At 36.6% G+C, this 16,375-nt stretch overlaps 1 pseudogene; it reads right to left on the reverse strand.

Moving 5' to 3' along the window:
- Nucleotides 1-5,426: 5,426 nt before the first annotated feature.
- LOC128520489 (basement membrane-specific heparan sulfate proteoglycan core protein-like) overlaps nt 5,427-16,375 on the reverse strand; it is a 59,156-nt pseudogene continuing 48,207 nt past the window's right edge.

The raw sequence follows: 16,375 nt of genomic DNA on the forward strand, positions 1-16,375 counted from the left end.
TTCCTTATCATAACAAATTGTATTGGTTGTAATCACTCTATACACAATCATTTTCTTTGGTATTTTAAAAATTTTTTGAAAGTTTATATTTTATAAAAAAGGAAAAAAAATATATATATATATTCCATTTGTATTTTCCATCTCTAAAATAGCATAAAAATCACGGGTTGTGTATAGAGTGATTAAAAACAATACAAGGCATGTTATGATGAGGAAACTTTCCATTTCTTCCATTCCAGCGATTAAAAAACGTTAACACTGTCAATTTTGGAATCTGCAGCTCAGTGGTCCGAGCACAACCTCTCACGGGGGCGCTTTTCTCTGAATACGTTGTGTTCACGGGGGTGGGGCTAAGAAACACGCATCTCGGTTTATTCATTTTACCGCCTTTTATTTGGGGTAAAGTGACTGATGTGCCTAACTTTTTTTCAGCAGAGCTTCTGTTTCACTGAATAATCCACGACTTTTCATGAATATGTAAGACCTATGTAAGCTTTTCTATTGACACTTTTCAACAAACACACACAGACACAGACACACACACACACACACAGCGCAGCAATGATCATTTACTTAGATCTGAAGAGTCGTTTACATAAATCACTGATCAATAGCTCATGATACATACATTTAAACAATTTATTCATACTGTTTTACATTGAAATTTACAGGCTTGTTACTGTATGATTTACTCCGATAAAGAGCCGTATAAGAACAGTGGCAGCTGAAACACCTAAAACAGATGCAGGATTATTTTTTTATAGTCTAAATAAAATGCTTTTATAAATGTGGGCTATTGTTATCTACTTCAAATATTTGTTAATTTAATTTAAATGAGGTTTGGGCTCGGGATTTTGATTCGGCATCGTGATCCTCCTTTAATTTCCTACGTAGTCTAATCAGCGCTCAACCGCACGCATAAAGTTTTCCAGAGCGCACCGGCAGAATTAGACTAATGATTATAAATGCGTCAGGAAAAACAGCAAGGAGACTCACTCTGACCATTTTAATAATTCATTGATAAATTAGTGATTTCTTTGGTTTCGGCTGTGATGAAGGTGATAATGTCATCTCGTCGTCTCCGCAGAAGTGGATGTGCCTACAATTCACTTTTCATACGAATTACATAATCTAAAAATTTGTTTTCCATTAGTTTATATAAAAGCAGACATTTTGCTTTCTATAAGTATACAGGTCCTTCTCAAAAAAATGCGCATATTGTGATTAAGTTCATTATTTTCTGTAATGTACTGATAAACATTAGACTTTCATGTATTTTAGATTAATTACACACAACTGAAGTAGTTCAAGCCTTTTAATTGTTTTAATATTGATGATTTTTGCATACAGCTCATGAAAACCCAAAATTCCTATCTCAAAAAATTAGCATATTTCATCCGACCAATAAAAGAAAAGTGTTTTTAATACAAAAAAAGTCAACCTTCAAATAATTATGTTCAGTTATGCACTTGGTCGGGAATCCTTTTGCAGAATTGACTGCTTCAATGCGGCGTGGCATGGAGGCAATCAGCCTGTGGCACTGCTGAGGTGTTATGGAGGCCCAGGATGCTTCGATAGCGGCCTTAAGCTCATCCAGAGTGTTGGGTCTTGCGTCTCTCAATTTTCTCTTCACAATATACCACAGATTCTTTATGGGGTTCAGGTCAGGAGAGTTGGCAGGCCAATTGAGCACAGTAATACCATGGTCAGTAAACCACTTTCCAGTGGTTTTGGCACTGTGAGCAGGTGCCAGGTCGTGCTAAAAAATGAAATCTTTATCTCCATAAAGCTTTTTAGCAGATGGAAGCATGAAGTGCTCCAAAATCTCCTGATAGCTAGCTGCATTGACCCTGCCCTTGATAAAACACAGTGGACCAACACCAGCAGCTGACATGGCACCCCAGACCATCACTGACTGTGGGTACTTGACACTGGACTTCAAGCATTTTGGCATTTCCCTCTCCCCAGTCTTCCTCCAGACTCTGGCACTTTGATTTCCGAATGACATGCAAAAGTTGCTTTCATCCGAAAAAAGTACATTGGACCACTGAGCAACAGTCCAGTGCTGCTTCATTGTAGCCCAGGTCAGGCGCTTCTGCCACTGTTTCTGGTTCAAAAGTGGCTTGACCTGGGGAATGCGGCACCTGTAGCCCATTTCCTGCACACGCCTGTACACGGTGGCTCTGGATGTTTCTACTCCAGACTCAGTCCACTGCTTCCGCAGGTCCCCCAAGGTCTGGAATCGGTCCTTCTCCACAATCTTCCTCATGGTCCGGTCACCTCTTCTCGTTGTGCAGCGTTTTCTGCCACACTTTTTCCTTCCCACAGACTTCCCACTGAGGTGCCTTGATACAGCACTCTGGGAACAGCCTATTCGTTCAGAAATGTCTTTCTGTGTCTTACCCTCTTGCTTGAGGGTGTCAATGATGGCCTTCTGGACAGCAGTCAGGTCGGCAGTCTTACCCATGATTGCGGTTTTGAGTAATGAACCAGGCTGGGAGTTTTTAAAAGCCTCAGGAATCTTTTGCAGGTGTTTAGAGTTAATTAGTTGATTCAGATAATTAGGTTAATAGCTCGTTTAGAGAACCTTTTCATGATATGCTAATTTTTTGAGATAGGAATTTTGGGTTTTCATGAGCTGTATGCCAAAATCATAAATATTAAAACAATGAAAGGCTTGAACTACTTCAGTTGTGTGTAATGAATCTAAAATATATGAAAGTCTAATTATCAGTACATTACAGAAAATAATGAACTTTATCACAATATGCTAATTTATTGAGAAGGACCTGTATATTTTTCACGTCTGTGAGGCGAGTATACACAGAGTTTTGGTTCATTTTCTGACGCGCTGAAGTTCACCGAAAACAATACAGAATAGCGCACCCTGTTTACTTTAGTTATTTAACAAAATCATAAGGTTTTGTCATCATTGTGAGTGCACTTAAATAAAAGTTGAGTCTTATAAAGGCTATGTAGCTTATATAGGTTTACTATATAGTTTTTGCACATTAATCTGACAATGTTTTAATTTTATGGTCATTTAATTTCACTTATTTCAGGTAATAAATCTACTACAAATTTAAAGAACATATACAAAATTTAAGATGACACAAAACCCTACAAGTGTAGTTTTTGTAATTACACATAATAAAATCTAAAGACTCACTTTGTTAAGGTTTACGTTGCTTAAATTCAATTCTAAAAATATTTTATATTAATTTAAATTATAAATTTGTACTGTACTTTTAGTACTGTGATTATGAATTCTTTAATTACAATGTTTCACTTGATTTTATCCGCTACTAGGTGCTGCTCTAAAGGAGCTGCGGCTCATTAATCCTGGAGAGAATGAACTAAGGCCTGAGGTGTCAGTCTATAGTTATATAGCGCCACTCAGCGGTAAAAGCCAGCAAACGCACAAACCCAAATGCTGTTGCCGAGCGCCGCGGATGTAGAATGTAGAATACCGCTTGTCTACCTACTGCATATAGGTCAATCATTTATTTGAGGACTTTAAACATTGAATGGGGTCAAAATGACCCCAAAGATAATAGGAGGGTTAATTCCTACTACATTTTCCAATCTGTAAAGAATACTATGATCAGTGGTGTGAAAAGCTGCACTGAGGTTAAGTAACACAAGTATAGTTACACAACCCTGATCAGAGGCCAAAAGGAGGTAATTTACTACTTTACAAGTGCTGTCTCTGTGCTTTGATAAGGCCTAAAGACTGACTGATACAGTTTGTTTATGCTATTTCTATGTAGATATGCACATAGCTACTGTGATACTATCTTTTCTCGAATTGTAATATTTATGAGTTTGTTATTGAAAAAGTTCATGAAGTCCTCATAACTGTATGTTGTTTTTGTGGAGATTTCTGCAGTGATCTTATTTCTAGTTAATTTTGCTATGGTATTAAATAAAAATCTAGAATTATTTTCGTTCTTTTCTATAAGGAGAGATATATCGATCTAGCACCACTGAGAGCTTTTTTATAATTCAGGATGCTCTCCTTTCATGCTATTTGAAAAACTAACAATTTAGTTTCACGCCATTCACATTCTAAATTTTGAGCGGTCTGTTTTAAAAGGTCTGTGGTCATTATACCAGGGAGCGAGTTTCTTATCTCTAAACATTTACCATTTAACTGAAGATACCTTATCTAAGGTCTAACAGAATTTTGAATTTTGACTAAATATTCGGTCACCTGATCGAGTTCTGTGGAGTCAAACACAGTTGATCAGTGTTTTATGTACATGACTTTGTTCAGATGTATGTAAATGCTTATTGCTGTGCTGTTTAGGAGGGGTGTGCTGTTGTCAGAAGTTGTCAGTCTCTGTTATCTGTGTGTGTGTGTGTGTGTGTGTGTGTGTGTGTGTGTGTGTGTGTGTGTGTGTGGTGTCACCTGAGAGGTCAATAGGTCTTACATATTTATGAAAAGTCATGGATTATTCAATGAAACAGAGGCTCTGCTGAACAAAGTAATGCACAGCAGTCACTTTACCCCAAATAAAAGATCTTTTTGAGTGTTATAATATAGTTGTAACATAACAGATATACAAACCGAACAAACGGTGCAAACTGAAAACTAAACCTAAACCAGGTGCAAGGATTAATAAACCGAAATGCATGTTCCTTCAGAGGTTTGCGTGCCCAGGATAGGTTGTGCAAGGACCATTGAGCTTCTGCGGATTCCAAAATTATAATATAATCATACCTTACATGGCCTTTTCTATATTTTATCATCAGTAGGTTAAAATCACTCAAAGCCCATATCCTTACTTTTGCCCTTTTTTTCTCTCCTTCTAACACATCAACTTCAAGAAAAAAGGTTCACTTTCTGCCTAATACAGTATATCCCACAGAGATATACTGGGTGCCATTGTAATAAAATATTGTAACTGTAGTATATTCAGTGCCAAAGCAAAGTTTCAGACCCTTTTGGATTGTCCACATTTATTATATTGTGGCGTGGGCGGGGTTTTGCACTAGTAACCATCATGCTTTGCGGGAGGGGTTGTTAGGTGTTCATCCTGTCGAGGAAAGGTGTTTGGGTTAGTGGCTTCGGCCAGGGTGTGTGTGTGTGAGTTAGACGTGTGTTTATAAACTGATTGAATGTGCTTTTGTTGTTATTACGTGCTGTTAGAAAATAAATTACTCCCAGCCATTTGCATTGGGCAGCAAGGAAGCTCACCCGTCTCTCCAAGTGCCTGCTTAGCGGTGAAAAACGCTACAATATTTTAAACTCATCATAAAATGTATTAAAATCTTTTTTTCCCCCTCATCATTCTGCTCATAATATTCCACAACGACAAAGTAAAAACTGTTTTTTTTGGTCATTTTTAAAAAAAATAATTTACTTTCAGCGAGGACTAGGACTGCACCAGTGGTGGCTCAAAAAGTTAAGGATTAAGTTTAAGTCACTGAATTAAGATTTGCAGTTTAAGTCTCAGCTCCACCAGGTTTACATTGTTGGGCCCTTGAGCAAGTGTGATGTCACTGTTCACGACACTGAGAGACGCAAAGCAGCCTACACATTCAAGATTCAAGAATTTTATTTGTCACATATATGGTTGTACAAGTACAACAGTAGTAAAATGCAATTGCATTAAACTTCAGACTGTGCAGATTTTTAAGAAGAAAAAAAAGAATAAGTACACTGAAAACCCTAATAAGTTAATTGGACTAATTTGATTGAGTAAACTCGTTGCCTCAATTTAATTAAGTAATGGAATCTTCCAAAACTTGCATATTTAAGTTTACTTAACTTGGCGGTTTTGTAGACTGTACTTAAATCATTTAGTTCAACAAACTTAGCACTTATTTAATGTACTTAAAAAATTGCGTTCACTTGGTATACATTTTTTTTAAGTGTACTTATATATTTAAGTTAACTCAACATGAAAATGTAACTTAAACCTGTTAAACAATGTTCTTATATTTGACTGCAAGCTTTGTGCACACCGAACTGAAATAAAACAATGAACAGCATTTTTAAGCTTAGATTTTTTTTATTGACAAAACGCCACAATTTTCCGCCGGAAAGAATGTTGGAGAGTACTTTATTAGGCACACAGCATGTACGGCATGAGCAGTACATTCTCACAGAAACCACCATCCAATTCAGCCTCAGCACGAACTGGAGCATGTTTCACACGTCAACCCTTGCCCACACACACAAACAGGGCCGAAGCCACTAACCCAAACACCCTTCCCCAACATGGTGAACACACCGACATCCCCGCAAAGCATGCTGGTCGTCAGCAGCCGCCCCGCCCACGCCACATTCACATTTGTGAAAATTGACCTTTTGAAAATGTTTTTTCCCCCAAAGGATTAATCATGATTTTGAGTTCACAACACTTAAAATCTTAAGTTTATGCATTTTGATGGTAAATAAGTTAAATGAACTTATATTTTTAAGTGATGGGTCCAAAATGCAAAATTTTAAGTAATGTTTAGTCAACATTACTTGATTGTATAAGTAAAGACAACATTAGGGTTTACAGTGTACAAAATAAAAATAAGACTAAGAAGACTATAAAATAAATTGTATACAATATATTATAATTATAAATTATACAGAATTATGATGTAAAATGTGATACTAGTGCAATAATATGTGATAAAATGTGTTAAAGTGACTGTGCTGAATTTGTCATTCATTGGTAAGGTTATGTGTTTAATATCCTTATAGCCTGATGGAAAAAAGCTGCTGTTCTGTCTTTCAGTACGTGACCTGAGTGATCGGAGTCTCTTATCAGATGGCAGCCACTGAAACAGATTGTGATTTGGGTAGTGAATGTCTTTTAGGATGCGCTGTCCCCTGGACCTGCACTGCCTGATGTAAATGTCCTGTAGATGTGTTTAGTCCTAGTGATGCGCTCGGCACACCTGATCACTCTCATTAAATCATTTTTGTCCTGGGAGCTGCTGTTCCCATACAGCAGTCCCATAAAAGACGATAATATTCCCAAAGACAACAGACTAGGTGTAGAAGTTTTTACGCAGACCTTAGGAGATCCTGAACTTCCTCAGCTGTCTGAAGTACAAGCGCTGCCTAGACTTCTTCACCAGTGAAGAGTGTCCAGGATAAGTCCTCAGAGATATGGACTCCCAGATACTTGTAGCTGGTCACCCTCTCCACTAAAGTCCTTGAGCAGCGTATACTGGGAGACCTGCTTTCCTTTCCTGAAGCCCACCACCATCTCCTTGCTCTTTGATACATTTCAGTCTAAGTTATTGATCTTACACCAATAAAATCGTGCTACTGTCTCCTCCAGATAAGCTGTCTCCACGTTGTTCTGGATCAGACCAACCACCACTGTATAATTCTAGAATTTCACAATTGAGTTGGAGCTGTGTCGAGCATAGCAGTCATGGGTGTAGAGAGAGAAGAGCAGGCGACTCAGAACACAACCTTGAGGTGATCCGATGTTTAATGTAATGCTTAATCCAGGAGCATAATGAGTGACCAAGCCTCAGTTCACTGAACTTCATGATGATTTGGGAAAGGACTACAGTGTTAAAAGCTGAGCTGTAGTCGATAAAAAGAAGCTTTGCATAATTCCCTTTTCCAATGTCCAGATGCGAAAGTGTTCTGGCCCTGCCAATTGTAGGTAAAGTTGTTTATTGACCCATGCTGGTTATTTTTTTAAGTGACATGTGACAGGAAGTGAGTGTGTGTTTCAGGAAGTAATGTAGAGAAAGCAATGGGTAGAGCATGTTGTAACCTAGGAAAATCCTTTGCCATACTCAATGTTATCCCTTGAGAAGACATTGCCTGTAAGTGAATCTGTTTGTTATATTGACTATGTTCAGTTGTGTCATCATATTTGTATATCTCTATAATCACCATTGTAAATATCCATTTCACTATACATTGCTCTCTTGACCTATAAGGTAGTTATAGTATTGCATTTATATATAAGTTTATACATAAATGCAATTATTTTAATATCTGTAATAGATGATGCCCACAAAGCAGTTTTTCATTGATTTGAATGCCATTTTCCTTAGTCCTACTCCTAAAAGTAGGACTAAAATTGCATCACTGGCCACTTAGGAGATTTCCTACTCTGAGATGTTTAGTTAATATGGGACCTGAGCTGCTGTCACAAGGGTAAAACCTTAACAAAAGAAAAGATGGCTTCTTGTCTTTATGAAAACATGGGTTATTTAGGAAAAAAACGAAACTTTTTGGAGATTTTTTCATATTTTATTTATTAAAGTGTAGTACAGCCAAAGTAACTTCAGGCTTATTAAATTTATTAAACAACAAAATGCATCTACCTAGATATTTACTTTTATAAAACATTACAAAATAAGCTTTACTCTATCAAAGACATAACTCTGCATCAAACCATCCTTTATATGTATCCCAGAGCAAATTATATAATTAAATAAATACTGACTATAGTTTAAAAAAAAAAAAAAAAAAATATATATATATATATATATATATATATATATATATATATATATATAAATATAAATTAATCAAACAAAGTAAATGACAACACTAGCTAAAGCTATGACACAAAGTAAATCTAACAGAATAAATGCATACAAGTAATACAATACAAAAAAATCAGGAATGCAAAATAACAGAAACCATCTTACAGGCCCCTCAAGACTAAAACTGCACTTACTGACTGAACACATGCACAAATGTCTTGTATGTTACACTTGGGACTGTTGTTTTTTAAAAGCTAGTTTATTTAAAAAATAAAAAAAAAAGAAGACTCTGAAAGACTCAGGAAGATGCTTCGGCCTCTATCACTGATTCTGGCCTTTTGTTCTCCGTAGGTTCAGCTGTGAAATAATACACTTTAGATCAACCTCTTATTAAACGTTAGGGTTTAATTTTATGGTTAATAAAGAACACTGAGTTCTTACTTCGAGCTGTGTAACATTTCACTCCCAGAATGATGGTCACCAGCACATACGGAGAGGCCGCTACCACACTGCTGAGGAGCTTCAGTACCGACTGTGATGCTTTTTCATGTGAGAGAAACGGAGGGAGGAAAAAGTATCTATTATACACACACACACACACACACACACACACACACACATAAACAGTGTGTGTGTGTGTGTGTGTGTATATATATATATATATATATATATATATATATATATATATATATATATATATAAACACAATACACACACTATATATATATATATATATATATATATATATATATATATATAAACACTACATTGCCAAATTCACATGCATGTGAACTTGAGTAACATACAGTTCTTCATCCATAGGGTTTAGTATGATGCTGGCCCACCCTTTGCAGCTAAAACAACTTCAACTCAAACTATTCCCACAAAGTTGGCAGCATGAAATTGTCCAACATGTCTTGCTAAAGCATTAAGAGTTCCTTTCACTGGAAATGAGGGGCCGAGTCTAACTCCTGAAAAACAGCCCCAAACCAGTTCCAACATGACTGTGCACCAGTGCACAAAGTACGATCCATAAAGACATGGATGAGCGAGTTTGGTGTGGAAGAACTTGACTGGCCTGCACCTCCACCCGATAGAACACCTTTGGGATGAATTAGAGCTGAGACTGTGAGCCAGGCCTTCTCGTCTAACATCAGTGTCTGACCTTACAAATGTGCTCCTGGAAGAATAATCAAAGATTCCCATAAACACACTCCTAAACCTTGTGGAAAGCCTTCTCAGAAGAGTAGAAGCATTGTAGTGGAAGTACAGAGTGGGAAATGGGATGGGAGGACTGTCTGAGAAATAAAAATGATTCTTATGGCTCACAAGTCAGGGTAGTCAGGACCGGCTCTGTCTAACATACTGTGTTTATCAGACAAATGTAGAAAACCACATTATACTGTATGTGTAGTAAATATTTAAAGAAGTTTAAATATCACCCCTGTGTATTTGTTATTTTTACACTATATTTTAGAAATTGTGTCTCAAATTCTTAACCAGACTGTACATATTACTGTCTTTTTAAGAATCGTACTAAATCATGTAACTCTTAAAATAGAAATGACATGCTAATAATGGAGACTGACACAGGACATAAGCACAGACTTTAACTTTATTAAACATACTAAAAATAAAACACAGGTAAACATGGACTAGGACAATCTGTATTAATAAAAATAAGTAGACGTGGTTTCCTCACCTCTGACTGAAACCCAGCTTTTCGGTGACTCTCCTCTCTCTGGGTGTGTACAGTGGTAGAAACCTTCATCTGACTTTGAGACACTACTGATGGTTATCTCTCCTGTAGTCTTATTCTGGAGAACTGATCCATCTTTATAGAAATCAGCACCAGAGTCTGAGATGTTTGTGTTGCGATATAAACAGCGTAAAGTCAGAGGATTTCCCTCAGTTACAGGATGGACAGGACTCTCCAGGATCACATCACCATCTGTAGGAAAGAGAACATTGAAAGCATAAAGTGGCTCAAATACAAATATAATTGTAGCATAAAGACCTCAACTGATCTGTAGCTTGTGACGTTAGAGTAAGACCACACTGCCATATTTATGACCAAAAGAAGTTTTTGGAAGTATAGACAGATGAGCAGTAAAAATTTGACCCGTCACATCAAATGTGTTATTGATTCACATTTTGGGTGATTTTTGTTATGAATATATTTTTGTTTGTATTTTTGTAGGCAAAAAAAGCTCCATTTTAATACCAAATTGATTTATTTATTTTTTCATATATTTATTTACTTATTCATCATGTCCATGTGTTGAGAAATAGCAGTGTAAGTTTGGGTTTCTGTATATTAAAGGCATTAGATTTTGCCCAAGTGAAAGTTATGTCGTGGATTGAATACATCTGTCTGTGATTAGTTTATTTTGCCATGTCTATGCAGACTGGATGATATGGATGACGTAAACTTATTAACTTTTTTAAGTCGCACTGGAAAAAAGCATCTGTCACATGCCTAAATGTAATAAAAAGTTATGGAAATAATTATGACAGCTACAAGAAAGGAGTTATGTGACTTATACAGAACAATAGGTCTGAAACCAGTCGCCATGTTGCACTGTAGGGAATCAACCCTACGTAGATTTTATAGCTTTTTTTTCCCTTGAGGATTTATGTTTGACTTCTATTTGTTTACACAGTATAACGAATAATAAAATTTATATTAATGTCAGTTGTAGAACATATTTACAATTTGTACCTAATAGTGCTGCCCTCCCTGAGACCCAAATAACATTGTACATTTGAACATGGAACAAATTAAGAACAATTTATTTTTTAAATGTAGTATATAAATTAAAGCTTTGATCAAGAACTAACATATGTTTTGTTAAACAAGGCAGTGATGCAGAGAGATGTATCAGTTTGTTTCTTTACAATACAGTAAAACCTTGGAATGCTGAGTAACTTAGTTTACGAGTGTTTTGCAAGACGAGCCAAAATTTTAAATAAATTTTAATTTGATAGTTTTACACTACGAGTAGTATGCATGGGCTTTGTCTGTCAAGCATCACATGATCACAACTGAGCCAGTGATTCTTCTCACTCATGCGGTGTGGGATTGTGGGTAATCGTCTCTCATGATCAGGCTCAGTGTGCGTGCATCACTTGTATAGTCAACATCTGTGTACGTGTACTGGTACTATAGCATTGTGACCGTGTGTGTGTGTGTGTGTGTGTGTGTGTGTGTGTGTGTGTGTGTGTGTGTGTGTGTGTGTGTGTGCGCGCATGTATGTGCGTAAACCATTATTTTGTGTCCAAGTGTAGTAACTGTACGTTAGTCACTGTACGGCAATAAAGACCTCTGTAAAGAAAAATGTTTAATAGGCTGTAGCAGTGTCCTACGGAGGTGATTCTGTTAAACAACAATGCAATGTCACAGTTAAGACAACAGCAGTTTCATTAGTGTGTGTGTGTGTGTGTGTGAGAAAGTCGTCCCACACAATAACCCCCCTGCCCCTCCTCCTCTCACCTCACTCACATCAGCCCGATTCTTTATAAAGGTAAATTGCAGGTTAATTTGTTTTATTTTTACTTTATATTTTGTATTAATTATTTTTAGATAAATGTTTTTGGGGTTGTAGAACAAATTATCTGAGTTTCTATTATTTCTTATGAGGAAATTAACTTTGATATACGAATGTTTTGATACACAAACACACTTCCGGAACAAATTACTGTATGCTCACAATCCAAGGTTTAACTGTACTCTATTTTTTAATGTTGTCAAGGTATGTAAATGAGTATATTACTGATAAGACAATTAAAGACTCACTGTGCACTGTAATGTTGAGAGAATTACTGTATCCTCCAGATTCAGACTGACACCAGTAAACTCCAGTGTGTGATGTAGAGAGGGCGCTGATGTTACATGTAGATCCTGAAACTAATGAACAATTAAACAGTGTCTCATTTGTGTGTCCTCTCACTGTCCATCCAGTAGAGTCTCTCTGGTCCTTACAGCTCAGTGAGAGAGAGTCATTAGTAAAGTGTTGAGTTCTGCTGGGACTGATGATCAGAGACACTGGAGGAGACTCACCTGAAACACAAATGATTGTGAACAGAACATATTAAACATGCATGATGTAATCAATTAACAATAGACAGACAAACAGACAGATGGATCGATACAGTGGGAGCCACGTCAAACAGCCGCTTGGAGCATGATAGGTCCATGACAGGACCGTGACAGGACCATGATCGATCCGTGCACGGAATGTGATCCCCCGCGATGACGTAGTTAACGATGCCCCACCCCATAAACGCCCCCATGCGCTTTCTAAAAAGATAGTTGCAATGCTGTATAATTCCGCCAGATGGAGCATTGACTGCTTCAGTTAACTGCAGTGTCCAAGCAGCCGGTTACTATATTTAATATATATATAACATAACTTACGTCAACATAGTTTCATAAAAAGATGATGTGGTAAAAAAGAGGGATAAAAACGATTCATAAAACAGATTTAAATCACTCAATACACAATCCATGATGCTTATGCTATTTTAATTAATGATTAAATTAATTAATAAAACTACTTATTGCAATATTTTTCACGACATTCTTAATAATACTTAAAGACGGTAACATCTGTAATTTATCTATACCAGTCGTTATAGGTACGGAATACAAATGCGGGCTATGTACAGTATTTTACATTATGGTGTTTTTATTTATTTCCTTTTAATACACTGGTAGATAATATTTTACTGCAAAATAAAGCTTGAAATTTAACTTCTGCTTGAGTTTGTTTTCGTTATATTTTTGATGTTTTCGCTGATGTTTTTTTTCGCTGATAGTCAAAAATTGGCATAACAAATCGATTAATGGCGCATAATATCTGGAACAAATATCTGTTCATACGGATCAGTATGTCTTTAGTCATTTAACCAGCATAACGTCCCCCATCAAAGATCTGATGGGACATTAATCACTTATCACTACGGTGAATAGATGCGGCTGCAGAAACAGATTAAATCCCCACAAACATTCACACATGAACACAATACTAACAGAACTAAACAGGTCCAGAGGGTCAGCGCCTGTTATTAGGACAGGGATCACCTACAGGATACTACTGTAATTTAGTTTTTTTGTTTTTGGTTTTACGCGATTTCATGTTTTACTTGTTCGTGTGTGTACGTGTGTCTGTGTGTGTGTGTGTGAGAGAGAGAGAGAGAGAGAGCGTGCGCGAGAGAGGGCTTATATTGTGATTTATCCAGGGTTACTAAAGCCTGGCTTACTACTACTAATAAAAAATATTTCAATGTAACCCATGGGTCTCAATCACAAAATCAGCCAACGCTGTAAACAGATGACAAGACAAATTATATAGGCTACTCTGAAACGTTAATTCGAACATAAAAAAAAATATATATATATATATATATATATATATATATATATATATAAGATCGACTATCATTGTCAGGGTCAAGTTTACGGGGCTTCTCAGTCTTTCGTTAGTTTTACTACTGACTCGAAACCAATGCGGCTTATTAAAGATGCACTGTTTTATTGGACATGGCTGTTTTGTAATGTTCTGCAGAATAAACACTGTCTACGGTTTGAATATACTGTGAACGTCTCAAAGTCACGTCTCTAGATCCTTCTGCAGTAATGTTATCGTGGTGTAAATTATTAACGTATCGATGTATTTCACTTGCAGACAAAATAGTCTAGTAACGAAAGTAACGAATTTGTCACTACTCTTCTCTTACGCAGCACGGCTAAAAAGATAAGAAAAGTTACACCAATCCTGCCACGATGCTACCCTGTCCCAACACTGGCTGGGGAGATATACTCATACCAAAACTCCAAAACTTACTATTATTTCATGAGATGAAATTAAGCTAGGATGAAGAAAACAATTTTAAAATTTTTTTCAAATTAACTCCTCTCTGTGTAATATCTAAGTAGAGTGTAACTGGAGAAGCCACAAAATGCCCCCCGTCTAACTCTGATTAGGAAAAGCTCACGGACACCAAACCTGCAGCACTTTGGTGTAATTTTTATTATATTTTTAGCCGTGCTGCATAAGAGAAGAGTAGTGACAAATTCGTTAATTTTAATAACGTGATGTTTGATTGGATATTATATCATTTCCAAGTTTGATAGTGTCGATTTTAGAGTGCATTACGTGCGATGCGAAAAGGAAGTAAATAAACACGTAGCAATGCAAAGAGGACAGAGCTGCGAAATATTTAAGCAATATAAATTCAACAAAGTGTGATCATAATGGTTGTTGTTGCTGCTGTTTAGGTAATTGGTTACATCGTGTTACTGAACGCAACTGTGTTCACAAGCGGAGGGAAGGAAAAAACACTCGCTATAGCATTTAAATGAAAAGGGACGGCGGCTTTTCTTTGAAGATAGCGATTGCGTAATGGGGGGCAATCCGTGCCGTGGGGGGGGGGGGGCGTTTTAGGGCATAAAACACCTCTGAACGTCTTTTGTTTTGTAAATGATTATCTTCGTTCACCTTCCAATCCCCCACAGCGCACACACTCTCCACACTGTTGCTATGTCTGTTGGGGCACTTGGTTATACACAGCACCTTAATGTATGAAACACTTACTTCCTGGTTTGTTTTATTTTAAATATTGCTTATTACCTTTTCCCGCAAAAAAAACATTAAACATAAACAACATGTTATCATTGTGTAAATTATTAACATATTGGTGTCTTTTAATTAAGGACAAAAACAGACCCTGCGCTTGTGTTTAGGACTGATGCTGAACAGCTGTGTTCATAGGTTTAATCAACGATTTACAAGACAACAGTTAAAGCGTTTGTGGATGAGAGGTGTGTGTGTGTGTGTGTGTGCGCGCGCGCTCCGGCATTTCTCCGTTGCTTTAACACAAACATTTGGGCAGAGACAAGTAAGTCTGAAGTACCCCTCCCCCCGCCAAACACACACACACACACACACAGAGAGAGCAATTAGCACCATGTCACAGTCAGTATTCTCCACTAAGGTTTCTTACCTTCCACTCCTTCTAAGTTTGTCTTTGCTCTTTTAATGGAGTTCTTAAAAACCCCCAAAACTTTTATACTGAGAAAAAATTATTATGGGTCACATAGTCACAAACTAGCACAGATACATATGATCAAGTGTTTAACTGTTGTTTTAATTTGTTTCTATAACCAGTAATAATAATAATAATAATAATTATTATTATTATTATCATTATTATTAGCCTAACTATTTGACTATTTAAAACAACGTCGGGTCCCATTTTTGCACATTGAAGTTGTTGGTTTAAGTAAATGTATTTTTAAATACACAAACAATCCCCCAACAATTAAAACACGCACACATGACTTTAAAAATAAAATTTATTCTTCCAAAACTAGTCAAAGGTAAAACAATAATTTGTATAAAACAGGTAAAAACATGTTAAATTTTTGCTTAAAGGTCATTAAAATACCCGGATAACACCAGCTGCTTATCAGTCTCTATCTGGTTCTTTTATATTAAAATATCATTAAAAAATATATATATATTAAAGATGGAACTGTTTAATTCTTTGTTTTCCCCCTAAAGTATCAGACGTTTTGCAATTCCATGTTCAGAACATACAGTAGACCTGACCAAACATCATTCTAAAGCTGTTGCACTGTGACGTCATCCCTCCTACAGCTCCCTCAACAGCTTGTTCAGGCTCCTCCAGTAGCTCCAAAAGGCCAACCGTCATCCGTCTGACCCCCCAATCCTCCAGGGCGGAGCTCTGATTAAAGAAAACAGGAGAATTTAGTGAAGACAGAGATAAATAAACGTTACAGAATATCTAGTTGTAATAAATATAAAAGATATTAGTAAACCTACACCACAGAGTGTGTAAAATACTGTTTTGGGGAATTCTGGAATGTAAATAAACTGGGATAACTTTA

This window comes from Clarias gariepinus, chromosome 1, assembly GCF_024256425.1.
Source record: "Clarias gariepinus isolate MV-2021 ecotype Netherlands chromosome 1, CGAR_prim_01v2, whole genome shotgun sequence".
Taxonomy (NCBI): Eukaryota; Metazoa; Chordata; class Actinopteri; order Siluriformes; family Clariidae; genus Clarias; species Clarias gariepinus.